Genomic DNA, 17,044 nt, shown 5'->3' with positions numbered 1-17,044 from the left:
CTCCGACGTTTATCGACCGAGTAGCCCACGAGCCCTTGCGTCTTTTCGATTGGAATTCGATCCCTCTGCAGGTCGTCGCTGGAATTTCATTAGGCGATAAAATTGTCTCCGGAGGCGACGTTGTTTTCGCGACGGATTGACGATTTTACCGATCCGACTGGAGACGTGTACGGCTTCGCGCTAGGGGAGGGTTATCCATCGATACGAAATACCCGTCGACCGTTGGCTTATTTAACGACCTCGTCGAAAATTCCAAGACGCTCCGTTACGTGGCGTTTTCGATCCAAGTTAAATATTATCTCGCGCCCCACATATCGAACGACTCGAAAACTTTATACTCTTCGATACTCCGCATCGCTTCCGTCTTTTTTCCTTTATCTTCCCTTTTTCGCATATTTTTTTTTTTCTCTTTCTTTTCGCGCGACTTACTCTCATTACGCATGCGTACCGCGCCGTCAAGACGTTGCGAATTTACTGCCGCAATTACTGCGCGTCTCACGCGCGGCAGGGTCATTATCCACGGCATTATGATAATTAATCATTATGAAAGTAATTTCAAAATTCATGTACGCATGGAAGCATAAATATGATTACACGGGCGCCTTGTTTATTCTGAATGATAAGGGAACAATTGTATGTTGATTTTCCCGACACGTTTCCGGGAATGCTTATTTTGGATATGAAGTGTACTGGAGAGAAAGAGGAGGAGGAAAGAATTCGCCTTAAGCAAAGAAAATTATATTTTTTAAGAATAAGCTTTTCGTATATTCCGAATATTTTACGTTTCTTATTTTCAAAGAGAAGGTAAAGGAAAATTGTATTCTTGTATATATTTTAAACGGGATAGCATAAATAGTAAGTACGATTGTAAGCATACATATACACATACATACGTACGTATCTATCCCTACCTTTGCGTTTTTCCCCGAAGTTTTTCCTAGCACGGAACGCGCGCGACGTTTTCGTCATGCACCGAGACACAAAGTGCAGCTCGCCAACCAGAATTAATTCGCTTGACCCATTTACCCGATGCACTTGGACCACCTTGTACTACCGGTATCGATGTGTGTTAAAAGTGTGCCCACGAGTACGGCGACGCGTGCGCGCGCATCTCCTCGTTTACGTTTTGATCCAACCGAACGCTCCAATGGTAATATCATCGTCACATTCGCTACACCGAAAGCATAAAATAATTACACGTTTGCGACAAAATCCTACGTTTTATAACTTAACCAACACGAATATGCGAATAAACATACGCCATTTTGAACCTCCATCTTTCATCGGAATATACGCGAATGATACGAGCAGTGCACCCATTTTGACGCAATAAGTTGATAAAAAAAAGTTCCATCCTATGACTCAACTGCTGGAAAAATGGAATCGAAACCTGCACCGTGAACAATAAACTGCATGCGTTACGTAACGCAAGCTTGAGTACATCATGTACGTATGTACGCACTTCCCAAGCGAGGGATATAAAAAGCAGCGACGCGTCTAGAACGTTTTCGTCCCGTCCGCGAACCCTCGAAGGAAACAGATTCGTCGATAACAACGATCCCTCCAGAGCTCTAATTCGCAAAGGCGTCTTACGCGAATGTCAGATCCGACGTCTGAGCAATGTCTGCGCCAGTGACACGAGACGACAGGAAACGACGAAGGAGGGGGGGAGCAGAACGCGGAGGAAGTTGATAACCGCAGCTCCTTAGCTGCCTGCAGGCTACCCCACTGTGTAGACCCTATGCGATTGTATATGCGGGAGAATTTAAATGAATCAACAACGGCGAACTAGTTAATAGGTGGCAACGAGGAGCGAACATAGAAATGCGTGGAACGAACCAGCGGCGCATTCCGCCGCATCGTGGAACGTCGAACAACGACGACAAGAGCGGAGACAGATATACAAGGGACGGAAAAGAGAGAATAGAGAAGATAGAGAGAGAGAGAGAGTTCTCGCAGTGGCGCGCTTGTGCTCCCGCAACAACGTCGCTCTCTCGGTTCTCTCATTGACCTAGTTACCCAGTACACTTGACCGCACTCTCCGCGTCCCTCCCTTGCCCCACGCCACATCCCTTCTTCCACACCGCCGCCCTGCCCCTACTCTCTCTACCCTTCGCAGTGGCGCGCCGCCTCTGCTCGCGGAGCAACCGAACCTCTCCCCACCCCGCGGCCCGACCCGTCGCCGTCACCGTCACTGACGCCGTCACCACCGCGCGCGTCGTCGTCGTCGTGCCACGGCTCACCCTTGCCCCCACTCGACCCGCCGCCGGCTCACTTCGCTGCCGCGAGTGTACTCCCTCTGGATCGCATCGTTAACTCCCTTTTCTTTTTCTACCTCCCTTCTCTCGCTCTATATACGCGCGTATATATACGTATATATATTTTTCTTCTTCGATTCTTCTACCGTATTTCAACGTTATTACGCTGCTACTCTACGACTGATTATTTTCACGTCCCTTTTGCGAGTCTAATAAAGTTTTCCTTTCGAGAATATACGAGAACCGTCCGTACTTGGATTCCTTCGTTTCCTTGAAGGGTAACGGTGGTTCAGGTGGGTAGTCGCGGCCGAGGGGAGGGGATAGCAGTCGGGTACGACGGTGGTTGCTCGTCGATAGGCGGATCCGAACAGTTCGAACGATGAAACGTCGATTGCAGGCATTCCGAGAAAATTGCCTGGGATCGCTATAAATATCGCGGCGGCGTGATGAGTCAAACTCGACTCGGGGAGGAAAGGATCCCGCGATGATGTAGCGCGGGGCAACAAATTAATTTAACGTGTACGAGTTTTTCATTCTCTCGCGGGACTGCGCGTATCGTTTTGTATTCTCGTTGGACGCGAACGGAAATAGATATTTCGGCGGGACTTTTTCCAGCAAGTTTCGTGGCTCGGAAAGCGAGAAAGAGGAAAGCAGTACGGATACAATAACTCTCGCCGCGGACCGGTTTCGTTCTCGTTGAAGAGTCGATCGTGTATTACACGCTGGGAAACATTTTAAAGCTCGTACCGGCAACTGTATGCTTACTAGACTGGAATTCCGCTCGCGCAGGGAACGTGGTCCGGTCTTACCATCCAATTAATGCACGTCGAATGGTAAGAAGTGCGTACTTGCTGCACTTGCACTCCCATAAAAATGCGTGATTCCGCTGGCAAGAAGAAAAAAAGGAAAAAGAAGAGGAAAAAGAGAAAAAAGGAAATTACGATATCAGCATGCTCGCTTTCACGGAACCGTGGAACCTTTTAATAAAATTCCCGATTTTCAATTCGTAATGGCGTTTGCATTTACATGACTCGAACGGAACTTGATGGTACAGTTAACGAGATAACATAAATTAGATACACACCTGTCTTCTGCATATTTATATAACGCACAGTGATCGTCGCGAACGTGGATCGTGTAGAGCCTATCATGGGTGATTCACTCGCTCGATCGTTTTATGGTGGAAAAAGTAGCTTGTTGAAATCGAACAAAACAGCGATTCACGACATCGTCGATCAGATAAGAAATCGATACGAAGCAGCCTGACGCACCGTCACGATATTTTCGTATACTATCCGAGCTTATCCGCGTTAATCGTGCTTCTTGACCGTGCTCCGCCCGCAAGTTGACTCAACCGATTCCAACCGATTTTCTACCGATTTTCTACCGATTTTTTGCCGATTTAATTCGAAAATAAGTATAAGTCATTGTTAGATAATTGGACGTGTGTAATAATACTATGTTATCGACGAACTGATCGACGATCGTTAACGTGTATATCTGTTACTCGAAGCGATTTTCTCGGATCGGAAATTCTAGTTGGAGACCCGGAGCTAGGGTACAAAAGCGATGTAACTTTAATTAGGTCGAATATCGTCTTTGTCAATATGAACACGACATAATAAAAGTACCTTTAACACTTTATTCAGCGGGCAAGCCAATTGGCATCCTAACTAAACCTGACGTTATCTACCAGGAACGTCAATTGGCGCCCTAAGTGACACAATCACATTGCGATGTGTAAACATCAAAAGCGCTTTGGCTCCCGTAAAAAAATGCACAAAGCGACGTTCTAAGAAGAATTATGGTGTCTCATATCTGTATCACTGTCGCAATTAATTTAAAACATGCCACGATTATTACATCTTAACTCTATATCGTATCTTATACCTAAATGAAGTACCCAAATGAAACGTTGGGTATAAGCATTTCTCGTAATGTTTAAAACACGATAATTAAAACGATCGCGACATAAGCAATAAAATTATGTCTAAAAAACCAGCTAGCAATATTTATTTTATTATAATCCCTCTCAATTTAACAGCACGGTGCACTTACTCCGTTTTCGTCGAGTATACTCGTATAGACTTTCGAAATTAAATGAAACTCAATTAACCGGAGAACTTCTGCATACAATGATAATTTTAAATGTCAAGAATCTTTAAAATTCCTTTAAAAAAAATAAAAACTTTATCCGTATAGTACTTAACCCCTTGCACTCGAGAGGCGCCCCTCAGTCGCCATTTAATAAAATTTCGAAGATCGATATTAATTAACATGTAAAATTTAAGATAACGTAATAGTGTGCGAAGTATCGAAACCAAATAATTCTACGTGCTAATTATTATACGATTTCTCATTTTCTGCTCAAAAGAATATCGTCAACTTTATAGCAGAAAATCTTTGAACACCTACCCTTCTTTAGACAAAAAAATCGTTGGATGCAGAAGGTTAAAATTTACATAAACCGAGTATATCGAATAACAAAGTGACAGGACAAAAAGTGGTGGGAAAAAATAAAAATAAAACAATAAAAACTCGAGAAGAGTTAAAATAATCACGACCAGTGGGTCAACGTTGACTCGTCATCCTGTCGGTTAACAGGTTAACCCCTTGCAATCTAATTTAATTCCGAAAAATTATATATTTCACGACCAGTGGGTCAACGTTGACTCGTCATCCTGTCGGTTAACAGGTTAACCCCTTGCAATCTGATTTAATTACGAAAAATTATATATCGAATTAGTATTTAACCCTTTCGGCACTACGGGTGACTATAGTCACCGATCACGAGACGCCATCTACGCACGACAAGTTAGGTTAGGTCACAAAAATTGAGTAAAAAATTAAGACAAGTGCAACCGTTCCTCTTAGCTCTCTTCGCAAAGAATTGCAAGCTCTATAGCGATGGTCAGTTTTTCCTTTTCTTGTTTTCTTCGAAAGATTTGCGTGGAAAGACCGAATGCTAAAGATTGCACTATCGTAATGTTACCATCTTTACACGTCGTTTCGTTCTACGGCAGAGACATCTCGGCGACGTCCGCCGTAACGAAAGGGTTAGTTTTAATTACCCACTATATACCTATTCCACGAAGATTGCATAAAAATCCGAGAAATTTTAAGAATTCTGTGCACGTTGAAACGCGCGAAATATAATTACGGTGGCGTAATTAGTATAGCTAATGATCTCGAAATTTGACGCGAAGAATTCGTGACGAATTAGACTGCTCGTCATTGTAACGCAAAACAGTTGAGAACGCGGCTTAAAGCCGTCTTTCGACGCGAAGTGACGCGAAAGGATCTCAAAGAGATGCATCTTTCCCCGGCGGATACTCGTCGTTCTACGTCAGCGCCTCTCCGCAGCAAGTTCTGCCGATGCTATCAGGTCCGATTGATCGATCACCGATCGGGGGAGCAGGTAGCAGACCGGCAGTGAGCAGTAGTAGGTAGTATACCGCGAGTAGTTAGCTGCTCGACGCTGCACCGCTGCAGCCTTGAGCCTATTCCACGCACGAAAGCCCCCGCCGCACGCCTGGCTGCACGCTGCACTTCACGTTCAGACCCCAGACTGACTAAGCTGACTCGAAAAAACCGCGCCAACCGCGTCTATCCGCGACATTTATCCGGCTGACGGTAAATTTAGTTTTGGTACATCCACCCCGGATCACCGCCAACTCCAACCCGACGATTTTCCTTCGCTTCACGGAGACGATCGAACCTGAAGTTTATTTATTTTCGTCCGTCATTCATGCAGAGTTATTTCCGCGATAGATGTCTCTGTATACGATGTGGATAATACGTGGATAACATATCGGTGAATGTTATTTGACAGAGAGTTTTCGTATTCCTTTTTCCTTTTCATTTCTATAGTATAATACTATCTGTAGTATATGTAATACCATCGCGGTACCATAACCTATAATACGGTACTATTATTATGTATCGCGGGAAATATATGTTCGCAGTAAAAATAGCGTAGAATCCGAGAGGTTAGGAATTTACAGTTACTCCAGCATCGAGGGAGATGCTGATTTTCTAAATGAAAATAACACCTACGTAACGAGATAAAAATTCAGATCGCGTATGAACCGAACCGTTTAAAGTGTTTACAGCCATCTTCGTCGAGGTATGCGGCTTCTGCCTCCGTGCGAGCGACGATACAGTCCGAAGGAAACGAGCACGTTCGCGCTCGCACGCGAAGTGCATCTTTCATCTCGGTTCATCGAATAGCGAAGGAAATCGGAACGATCGTTTTTGGGCAAGGGAACGTGGAACGGGGGCGTGTAGGCATCATTATTGGTGGATGGTCGATAAAGTTAGAGCGAGAGATGGGCAGTGTAAACTTGCTCCCGATTTAGAGCCGAGCCCTTTTTACACGAAGCCAAGTAGGCCATGCGCGAAGGATGATGACGGCGTGGAAAAATATAACATTTTACGAACATGCAAGCGTCGTCGGGTATATCGCTCGCATCGGTCTTTGCGTATACAACCAACCGGCGAATCAATACTAGAAAATCGCGGCGTGCTTCTAAAAGGGGATCACGAGGCGATCGCGAAACGAGCGAACGCGAATAGCCGTCGAGAATAACTTCTCGCGTGGTCCGAATTGGAAATAATTTCTTCCATCGGGCCGCTGCTTATTTGTCGAATCCACTAACCTTCGTGGAACCGCCGCGGGGTTGACGAACCGGCCGATAACGCGCTCCCTTACTGACCGACAGGGTCTAACCTCTGCGCGCGCCATTATTATTCCCCGAGTTTTTTCTCCGGTCGAAACGGTCCGCGTAATACGATACGAACGTCTCAACGTCCAGTTCGCTTCTACGAATCGAAGATTTCTAAAACCTTGGAAACTTCTCGATACCAGGCTTCATTTAGCCGGGAACAGGATGTGTTACGACGTAGAGTTTCACGGGCGTGAAACGATCGGGCAAAAAGCTGGCCGGTCGTTTGGTGGTCACCGCGTTAAGTGGAGTGATCCAGCGCAACTCGGTCAGACGCGAGGCATGCATGAACGCATATAAAGTGGCGCGGCAGCGGGCAGCAACGGCCCGGCAGCAGCGCCGGCAACGGTACGCTACGAGGGCGACGATTTCGCAAAAATTAATCGCGGCCATAAATTTATCGCGTTCCTATCGTGAGAATCGCGGTGTTCCTCGGGGCGCGTACCTGTGGCTTGCGATGTAAAAGCGGAATCTAGGCCGATATAAATAGGCTGACACACCACGGAATAACAGGTAGCCTTAAACGCCGCATTACCAGTGCGCGGATACATTCGAGAAAGAGCTGGCCGTCTAGGGTCCCTGCTTCTTTTCTCCGGCCACTTTTCCGGGTTATGAAATATCCTACGTGTACGGGATTAACAAAGGCGTGGAGAAAGAAATATACCGATTTGCGTGGTGATCCTAACGGAAGCATATCGTCGAAATATTTCTGCAAATTTTTCTTCCTCTTTTTAAAAAAATTGAAAAATGGGCACGATACAAATTCCGATTTTTTTTTTTTCTTCCTTTCTTTCGAATATTTTCTTTTTCTTTTTGTTCTCCCCACCATTCGCCTTCCTGTTCTGTGTGCACGCACAACGAGCACACGTACCGAGAGTTTGCCGGAGCAACGCGTTTCGCTTCGTTGCGCGCATCCACGGTAGCGTACGCGTTGCAAGGAGAAGAAAAAAAAATGTAGCCCGCCAGCATAAAACTCCCGCTGGTTATGGTCCGCGCTGTCCTAATTCTGCACTGCTCAAAGAGCTTCCCTTTTGAAGAGGAATGAAAAGAAAGGAAGAGAAAATTACGGTACGCTCGCGCGTAAATACTACTCGATCACGGCCAACGTTCTACGTTTGCCAACCCCTGATTCCACGTTCGCGTATTACGATTAACGAGAACTCGAAAAAATGGCGGCTATTTCGAACACATTCCAGATTTCATAAACTTGGAACAAAAACAAGAAAATAATTGAAAAATAATTAAAAAATAATTGGAAATTTTTGCAAATTAAAAAAAGAATATTTAAAAATTAAAAGAAATACGATTCTCCGAAGGCGAGAGAGGATCCGTTTGTCGCGATAGCGTAACTCCATCGCACGTGCACGATACCTCGACGCACCGCCACGGCGCACAACGTGGCTCTGCGAGACAACGCGTTTTGCTTCGGTGCACTTAGCTACCTTTGTGTCCGTTTTTCTCTGCCTCTGCTCCGCGCTCGCAGGGAGGGACAAAAAGGCGGACAGCATAAAACCCCTAACAGCGGCGCGGCCGCCTATCGTATATATCGGCTCTGTCCCAATTCCGGCGAGTATTGTGTCACTCGATTTTACTTCGCCGCACCACGACGCCCGCCGCTGTCGCTTTTGCGTATTTTATGCGGGGCATTAATGCACGGGAGCGATGATGCGCGAACGCCACGCGCATACATCCGTTATGAACGCGCACACGCTCACGGGGAGATCCTGCGTTCCCTTCGTCACACCGTCGACGTCTCTGTGTAGACGGCCTCGTGCTCACCAAGCCAACAGAGAGGTGTCTAGCACAGGCTAATCTCCTATAGCCAGGCCTGCCTGTGGCTCACCTATCTCAACTGACCCATAACCGATGTAATTCCTGCGCGTACCGCGTTACACGGCTGTATAACTCCACGCTGCACCGTTGTGCTCGCGCGTCCTTTAATAACCAGCGCGATCTGGCGACGAATAACGACAAAAGCGCGACAAAGGGGCTCGCCCGGTCGATAAAGAGATTCGTCGAATAATTATTTCGACCGATCGTCGCGTTTCTCCACGGGCGTGACGAGTGCGCGAGACGTTTAATATCGCGGCGTAATTTCGCAAGAATGTCGAATGAGAAAAGGGGCCACGCATCCGATATAGAATACGGTATAGAACAAGAGGCGTGGGTGTTGTCGGCCCATATAGCTTATTGATCGTTTAACCGCGCTCACCGCGACGAATTATCCGAAAGGTTCGACGAGCTTACGAGACGCGGATCGGCAGGCTGCACGAGGAGAGCGACGGCTCTCTCCCTCGCCGTCGTGCGTAATCTCTGCGGTGTATCTCGGGTTTCTCGCGAGGCGTACTCGCGGGCGTAGGTCGTTCCGTGTGTAAGCTCCATAAAGGCGTCACGCTCCGTAAGCAGAGCCCTCCTTGATCCAAATTCCAACCCGGGGTTGGAGGTTGAGCGATTCAATCTGACTTTAATGTTCACGCTGGACAAAGCTGTTGCCGGTACGCGTTGAACTGTGAACCGCTTTCACCCGTTTTATTTTTTTCCATTCCCGAATCGATTAACAAAGGGAATTTTTCACGTGGCCGCCCGACTGTGTGCAAGGGTAAGCGGGGAGGGACACGGCGGAGCGGTGGGAGGGGCCGCGGGAGGGAGCGTAGTGGGGGAACGTGGCTATGTTGCAAGCACACTGCTCACGAATCACTCCGTGAAATATTTCACGTACCACGAGCCACGTGTTTCCGAAGAAAGCGCCGTTCTGGATCGAATCGATTCCGAACGGGACTTCTAGTTCGGGGAAAACTACGTTCCACTATGTTCTACGATTAGATCGATAATAACGAGTCGGATTCTCATCCGATGTATCGCGGCCCGAAATAACCCGAGGATTCGCGATTCCTACCGATCCGTCTCGGACGCGAGCAGTCACGTCCGTCGGATCGTGATTTCGATGCAATTCAACGGAGCAGAGAGAAAAGACACGGCGACGAGCGGGAGGGGTGCGCGCGGGGATTGGCTGAAAGGGATATATCGTGTAAAGCGATTTCGGCGCGAAGTTCGGTCACGAGAGAGGAGACGCAGAAGCCAAGGAGGTAGGCACGGCCAGGTAAAACTCGGCTCTCTCGTTTCGTTTCGGCTCGTCACGGACCGGTGCCCTGCTAGCTCTGCCCTTGACACAGTTCTCCCCGCGAGAGGAGCGCTCTTGCCGTGTTACGAACTCACGACTCTCTCGGCTCCGTGTAGTGGACCGAGGGCGCCTCTGTCTCTCCGTGCTCCACGGGTACACGTCCCGACCACGTTATACGTAAAGCTCGGTTTCCACTAGCCCTCGTAGGACGGCCGGGTTAGGTGACGGCAATGGCGCTCGGAAAATTCATTTTTATATTCCTTTCTCCGTGCTCCACGGGTACACGTCCCGACCACGTTATACGTAAAGCTCGGTTTCCACTAGCCCGGGCCGTACTAGGACGGCCGGGTTAGGTGACGGCAATGGCGCTCGGAAAATTCATTTTTATATTCCCTATCACTTAGAAAACGTAGAATTTTGAAATTTACGATACTCCCATTTCTTTTCCTGCATTCCCTCTATACGTAGTTGATATCGTCGGGGGATATAAAATGTAAATTAAAAACGATTCAACTTTGAAATGCACTGTCACGATAATTTACGCGAATGTACATTTTTATCTGGTAGGAATAAATTTAGTATGAAAATTATTTTGTAACGTACGATGTGGGCAATGGAAATCTGATCAATAGCGAACGTTTTGAGCCATTTTCTAGACCGTGTCGGAAAATGCGGCGCCAGGAAACGAGCCTAAGTGTCGTTAGACGTTTAGTGGATGGAGGTAGACTGGTGTGAGTCTGTTTATTGCTATTTTTCGTGAAACGATACTTCGACTCTACTGCTACGAAATACTCGATATATCTCTCTTACCAAACCGTGTCTTGGTAGAGAATAAAGTTATAACTTGGCTAGCTATGGAACTAGAAGGATGATACTTTTAGAGGTTGAAGAACAATATCAACCCTTTGTGGACGGGGCCGTCTGACGCGTGAGAGTCAGCCTTGATGAGAGTTTTTGGAGCGTGAGATAAAGAAATAATAGATACAAAAGATTACGTTATAAAAATTATAAATTTCATTGTACGTCAACAAACATTTGTGGAATCGTTTTTTATCAGATTATACGAAGACAGTACCTCACTGAAGACATAGTATCTTTATTACCAGAGTCAATACTAATACTAGATTGCCTCAGCTACATATAGGGTGTACCATTTATCTCTATCAGCCAAAATTACTTCCGAACTGTAATATTTATTGCACGAACGAATTTTTTGAATAAAATCTGTCACCGAGTATAACGTAAAATGTAGTACCATCTTTTCGCTATTTCATTGGAATATAAAGGTCACCTTGAGTTGTGTAACCCTAATTTGTAACATCCGAAATTATTAACTATACTATCTATTAATTTTTGACATCATATAACTTGATAAATTTTTACACGACGTTTCCTTTCGATTTGTTATATTCGAACATAACCTCACAGACCAACATACCCTCGTGGACCAAGTCTACGCGAGTTTTCCAAAATTATAAATATTATTAAATTTCTAATTACTAATATTCCTTCCCATTAATACTATCCAATATTACACGTTACATCTAAAAAATTCGAGATAACCTAGATATCTTAACCCCTTGCCCTACGACTTATGTTCCGATGGCGCGTGCCATAATCGACAGCAACGTCGGTCACACGTGGAGCCATTGCAAGAACAGCACGTAACAGATTCAGAAAAACATCAACGAAAATTAATCACGAGTCTGACTAATAAAAGTAATCGTTAAACATTGCAGAAGCACGTCTAAAGTACTATGTCCCTAGCTACGAAAATTACTAGTTTCCTTGACAAAATAAATACGCAGGTATCTCCTATGTCTCCATTTCCTCTACTACCACGGATCACATTATCATACTCTCTAAATTTTTCTTAGAACAGTGTGAATATTGTAAGAATGTAAAATAGAAATATTACTAACCAAACTCTCGTTCGAAGGCTCTGGAAGCTCCAACGGCACGTGGCACGGTGAACAATAAAGCCGGTCGCGCGTCGAGCTACTTCGTCCTAACGTAGCGAAGAATAACACGCAACTGAGACAAGGAAACATTTGCGAAAATTAACCACGAGCCTGTCCGAGCCTGCGATGTTTACTTTGAATCCTATCTACAAACCACGCCCCGCGCTACGCATGTCTGGCCCGATTTCCTTAACATGTGTCTCTAATATTCTCTAATATTCTAATATTGTAGGCGAATAATAAAATTTAAAAAAAATATATATTTTTACATCGTATAGCCCTCTCGATAACCTAACTTAACCAGACAAAATCTATTCCGAATTTTTTGTTCGCTCAACGAGCAACAGTGTCAAACAGAATCACCCTATACGCAAAATTCCCTAGGCTTTTTAGGTTATGTTCACGAAATACCCATCAGCGAAAGGAGAAATTGAAACGAAGATCGTGACTTATATCAGGACGATCCTTGGTCAGCATCAATAAACACTGTTAAACAGAATCACCCTATACGCAAAATTCCCTAGGCTTTTTAGGTTATGTTCACGAAATACCCATCAGCGAAAGGAGAAATTGAAACGAAGATCGTGACTTATATCAGGACGATCCTTGGTCAGCATCAATAAACACTGTTAAACAGAATCACCCTATACGCAAAATTCCCTAGGCTTTTTAGGTTATGTTCACGAAATACCCATCAACGAACGGAGAAACTAAAGCGAAGATCGTGACTTACACCAGGACGATTCTTGGTCAACCATTTGCCAACGCCACTGGGTACCAAGTTTCGAACGCCGAGCGGAGCGGAGTGGAGCGGAGTGGAGCGGAGCGGAGCAGACGCACCGCTTGATTATTCGCCGCGCTCACGTAAGTTCACGTGCGTGCACACACTCGGTTGCCATGCGTTGCACGGCTCTGACCAGTGGAAACGTGCGCGAGATCACCGTCGAGAGCGAAGCTCGTTTCGAAATAAGCCTAAATGCTGATCTCTGCACCCGTTTACCCCGTCTTCGACTGTGATCTCGAATTTTATGCGAGAAACGAGCGGATCGAAGCACATTATTCCGATCGCGTGCTGGTCATCCGAACGGATTCGTCTGGTCAGCACTGTCTTTATGGAATGCCTGTGTTTAGCACCGAGTACAGGGTCCTCTGGAGCTAATCTGCCGCTGGCAGATTACGATCGGCGGGGCGAGTAGGGTTATCATTAGCCAGGTCGTGATTTTTGTCCTTGTCGATGCGTGTTTGATCATTGATACGGCACGATTCACTGTTTGCCAAGATTTGATTGCGTATGATAAATGAAGCGACGCTCCTTATGGAGGAGGATGACGGTATCTGAACTTGACAAGCATTTTTACTTATGCCTGAAATAGATCAAGAACAATTTATCGCGGTTTATCTGGGAACAAAGACAGGTTGCAGGTGCAATCTCGGAGACGATACGTGTTTCGTGACTTAAATACACGCCTGTGTCATTTTATTATCCGCTTTCGAGCACGTGTTTCAACGTTCGCCCGGAGAACAGGAGCTTATGCGCATGGTCACACGCCATGGCTTTCCTCGCATTTTCTGGGGGAATAAAATTATAGCTCGCTGTAGAGCTCTGGTAAACACGTTTCAGCGAGTCGCTGATATTCTGTCAAGAGTGGAGAAGGTGATGACAATCGAATAACTAACGGAATACCGTGCAATCGAGAAATTGAGTAATAGGCAGCTCCTTCGGTGGATGAGACCCTAGGGGGAATGCAAATTGGTTACAGGAGAAGAGAATTACACGTGAACAATGTCTAACGCTAAAGTGTGCATTTTAAACACACCTATTCTTACCATAGGAGGTCAAATGACCCTTCGTGGTATATAAGGTGTGCAAAGAATTTTTCTCGGCGAAAGATAAGTTAAGAGAAAAACGGAAAGCGAGAAATTAAACAATCGGGTAATATGAGAATTTACAGAAAGTCAGATGAGCAAAAGGAATAACAATGAACGTGATCTATAATGATTTATAAAGTAAATTTTGACCCAGCTTGATACTATTAGTTTAGTGCTAATTGACAAGTGACAGTTTCTCAAAGATCCTCAGAAAATCAGACCAAACTCCATAACCCTAATCTATCAACGAGGAGTCTAACTCTGACAATATTTTCTCGTATCTCATAATTGACATCTTTTTGATAACCCGTACAAGTTATACCTCTATTTATAACCTAATCAACGTGCTATTAATTTTCTAAATATGCAAAATAACGTTATCTTTTAATCCCCAGTTTGATATGCACCCACACTCCTCATGCTCACGAGTGACCAGCAGCCTGGTCTCGGTACCCAAGGGTTCACTCGAAGCAACGAATTTCTATTAAACTTCACCTAACTAGCAGTTCACATAATAAATGACCTAATTGACGCTCCACTGGTCCATTAAGTAAAAGAAACATTCCACTTACGATCCATAAACCACTGATTATTAATCGCAAGCCTCGAGGCATAAATTACCAAATTAATTTTTACGACAAAGTGCGACCTACTTATATATCAAGCCACTTCATCGAGTAACATGGCGTAAAATATGGCACCCAGGCAACAGATAGGTGTACCTTCTATATAGACTGCATATAGGGGCTCCATATAGGGAAGAGCGAATTTCTTCGGCTCTGCGCAGCCATAACCGCGCGGACAGCCACTAAGGCTGCCCCTTACCGAACAACACCGGTATTTAATATACAAAAAAATATATATGAAACAGCAGCAACGGGGTGCATCGTTCGCCGACACGCTTCACGCGTGAACACCTGCGTGCAGAGACGGATGCGCTCGCGGACATGCGATGCCAGCATATGGATGCGCGAAAGGGACCTGCGATCTTGCGATTACCCGGCCTCTACAGGTTCGTTATTTCTCCCTTAATTCAACGACACTCCACTCACTCGAGTGGGTATTAACACTCCAACTGCGGGATATCGAACGACTACGCGAGCGAACAATATGCACTAGGGTGGCTCTAAGTTCTAAGTTCCATTATGATACTCGGGGAGGAAATATATATCGAATTTTGGGGATCTGCGCTAGTGAGTTAAGTAGAAAGTCGTCTTGTCTTAAGGCTGCGTGAAAACGCCCACTGTCTGGGATTCTACGCCAATTTCGGATATAATTGTGTCCGACTATTTTGCAAATAGGAGAAAAATATAGTCTGTAATAATAATTAAGAATTATCCCAATGTACGCCCTGTATTTTTGCACATAAGATTGGTAATAGGAATGGAAAATACATATGAGTTACTATAGCAATTATTATATTTTATCCAAGATTAATATAGTAAATAAAGAATTTTTATTTAACCCTTTCACGAGTACGATGTAGTGGGAAGAAAATTGCGAGACAATATTAAACGGTATATGCAATATTTACGTTTATCGGAGATATGGACCGTGGTGGCGCTAGTGAGTTAAGTAGAAAGTCGTCTTGTCTTAAGGCTGCGTGAAAACGCCCACTGGTAAAAGGATTAAAGGAACAAAATAATTCTTTCTCTACTAGAAACTTGAAATTGACACATTCTAACAGTACCACACGTCCCATCAAACATTTTACCCCCCTCCCCCCAAATCACTCTAAATACTACTCGGACTCTTTATTATCGTCAATTAATACACGAAATTAAATATCAAAGCTACCGATTTACGTTCGAAATGGGTGCAAACGGGGCCCATGTGTTACCATCGAGGTGTCAAACGGAAGAATTGCGAACACCACCTTAAAACGCTCACTGGAAACCCCGCGACTAGCTCAACGATGGTCGACGCAGCGATCCAGGTAGTAGATGCCGGTGGACACATGTGTGGAACAACAAGTCGCGAAATTATTCAGGACAGGTAGAGTAACGTGTAATGGCTGCGTCGTGAGCAGTGTTTCCCATCAGTAGATAAGTACATTCAAGGTCAGCCGCAGTGCAGCAGACCGTTTCGACGTTACACGCTTTCCCCGCCGGTGGTTCTTTATCGACTGTTTAAGCCAATAATCGGTCAACACGCGATACATACGTGTATCAAACGTGCGCGAGCACAGCCGGAACACACGTAGTGCATCCGACGACGTTTGTTAAATTTAGACGCGTGCATGCAAGGGCGGTTCCTCTTCTCGCGGCCGAGCGTCGCGACGCGTCGCTGGCATCGGGACGAGATCGACCAGAGTCACGAAACTACAGTTGTAACAGGTCGAACGACACGGGTTAGGGGTAGTTATCGTTTTTCGGCTTCCACGATTCGTGATATCCGGACGCAGTGACGTAGCTAGAGCTTTTCTCACCCTTCACGCGATACATCGGAAATATCACTTCACGTGACCACTTCGATCGTTCAGTTCATTTCTTCTGTACAGATTTCATACTGTCGAATTTAATAAAAATTCATTATTACATTCTGGATATTCTGTCACATCCTGTCATTTATAACAAATATGAAATAATAAAATAATTGGAGATAAACAAGATAATCACGTTGCATAGTTACGTGTGGCAAACTTTAAATCAAGATATTTCAAAAACGAGTGTGCATTGGGGAAAAGCTATCAGTTTTTAACCCCCTGACTACTGCGGATACCTAAAGGCGCTTAGAAATGCGCCTGTGATACTGTGTAATCTGTTTACTGTGTAAACTGTGTAAAGACGCTCAAAAGCTTTCTCTGCTGTTAAATTTGAAGTATTTATCGTAACAATTTAACGCGGAAGAAGTAAATAATGTTGTTTTAATATAGTGGAATGTAGTGTTTTGATTATTATTTGAATATATAATAATTTCTTAGAAATGTTTCACCGTTCTCAGTGTGTATCGCGAATGGATTCTTACCATATGGCAAGATTGTGTTTCGAAATTTGTTATAGTTAAAGGATTAATACTAGGTTTGGACTAGAACGTGGATTGTTGCTTGAAAAGCAATTTCCACAACCGTGTGTATTACTTATTAAACAGGGATGATCGCTATGGCCTCAG

This window comes from Eufriesea mexicana, unplaced genomic scaffold, assembly GCF_001483705.2.
Source record: "Eufriesea mexicana isolate 0111107269 unplaced genomic scaffold, ASM148370v2 scaffold10591, whole genome shotgun sequence".
NCBI classification, from domain to species: Eukaryota; Metazoa; Arthropoda; class Insecta; order Hymenoptera; family Apidae; genus Eufriesea; species Eufriesea mexicana.
Note: the sequence above shows the minus strand (reverse complement) of the source record.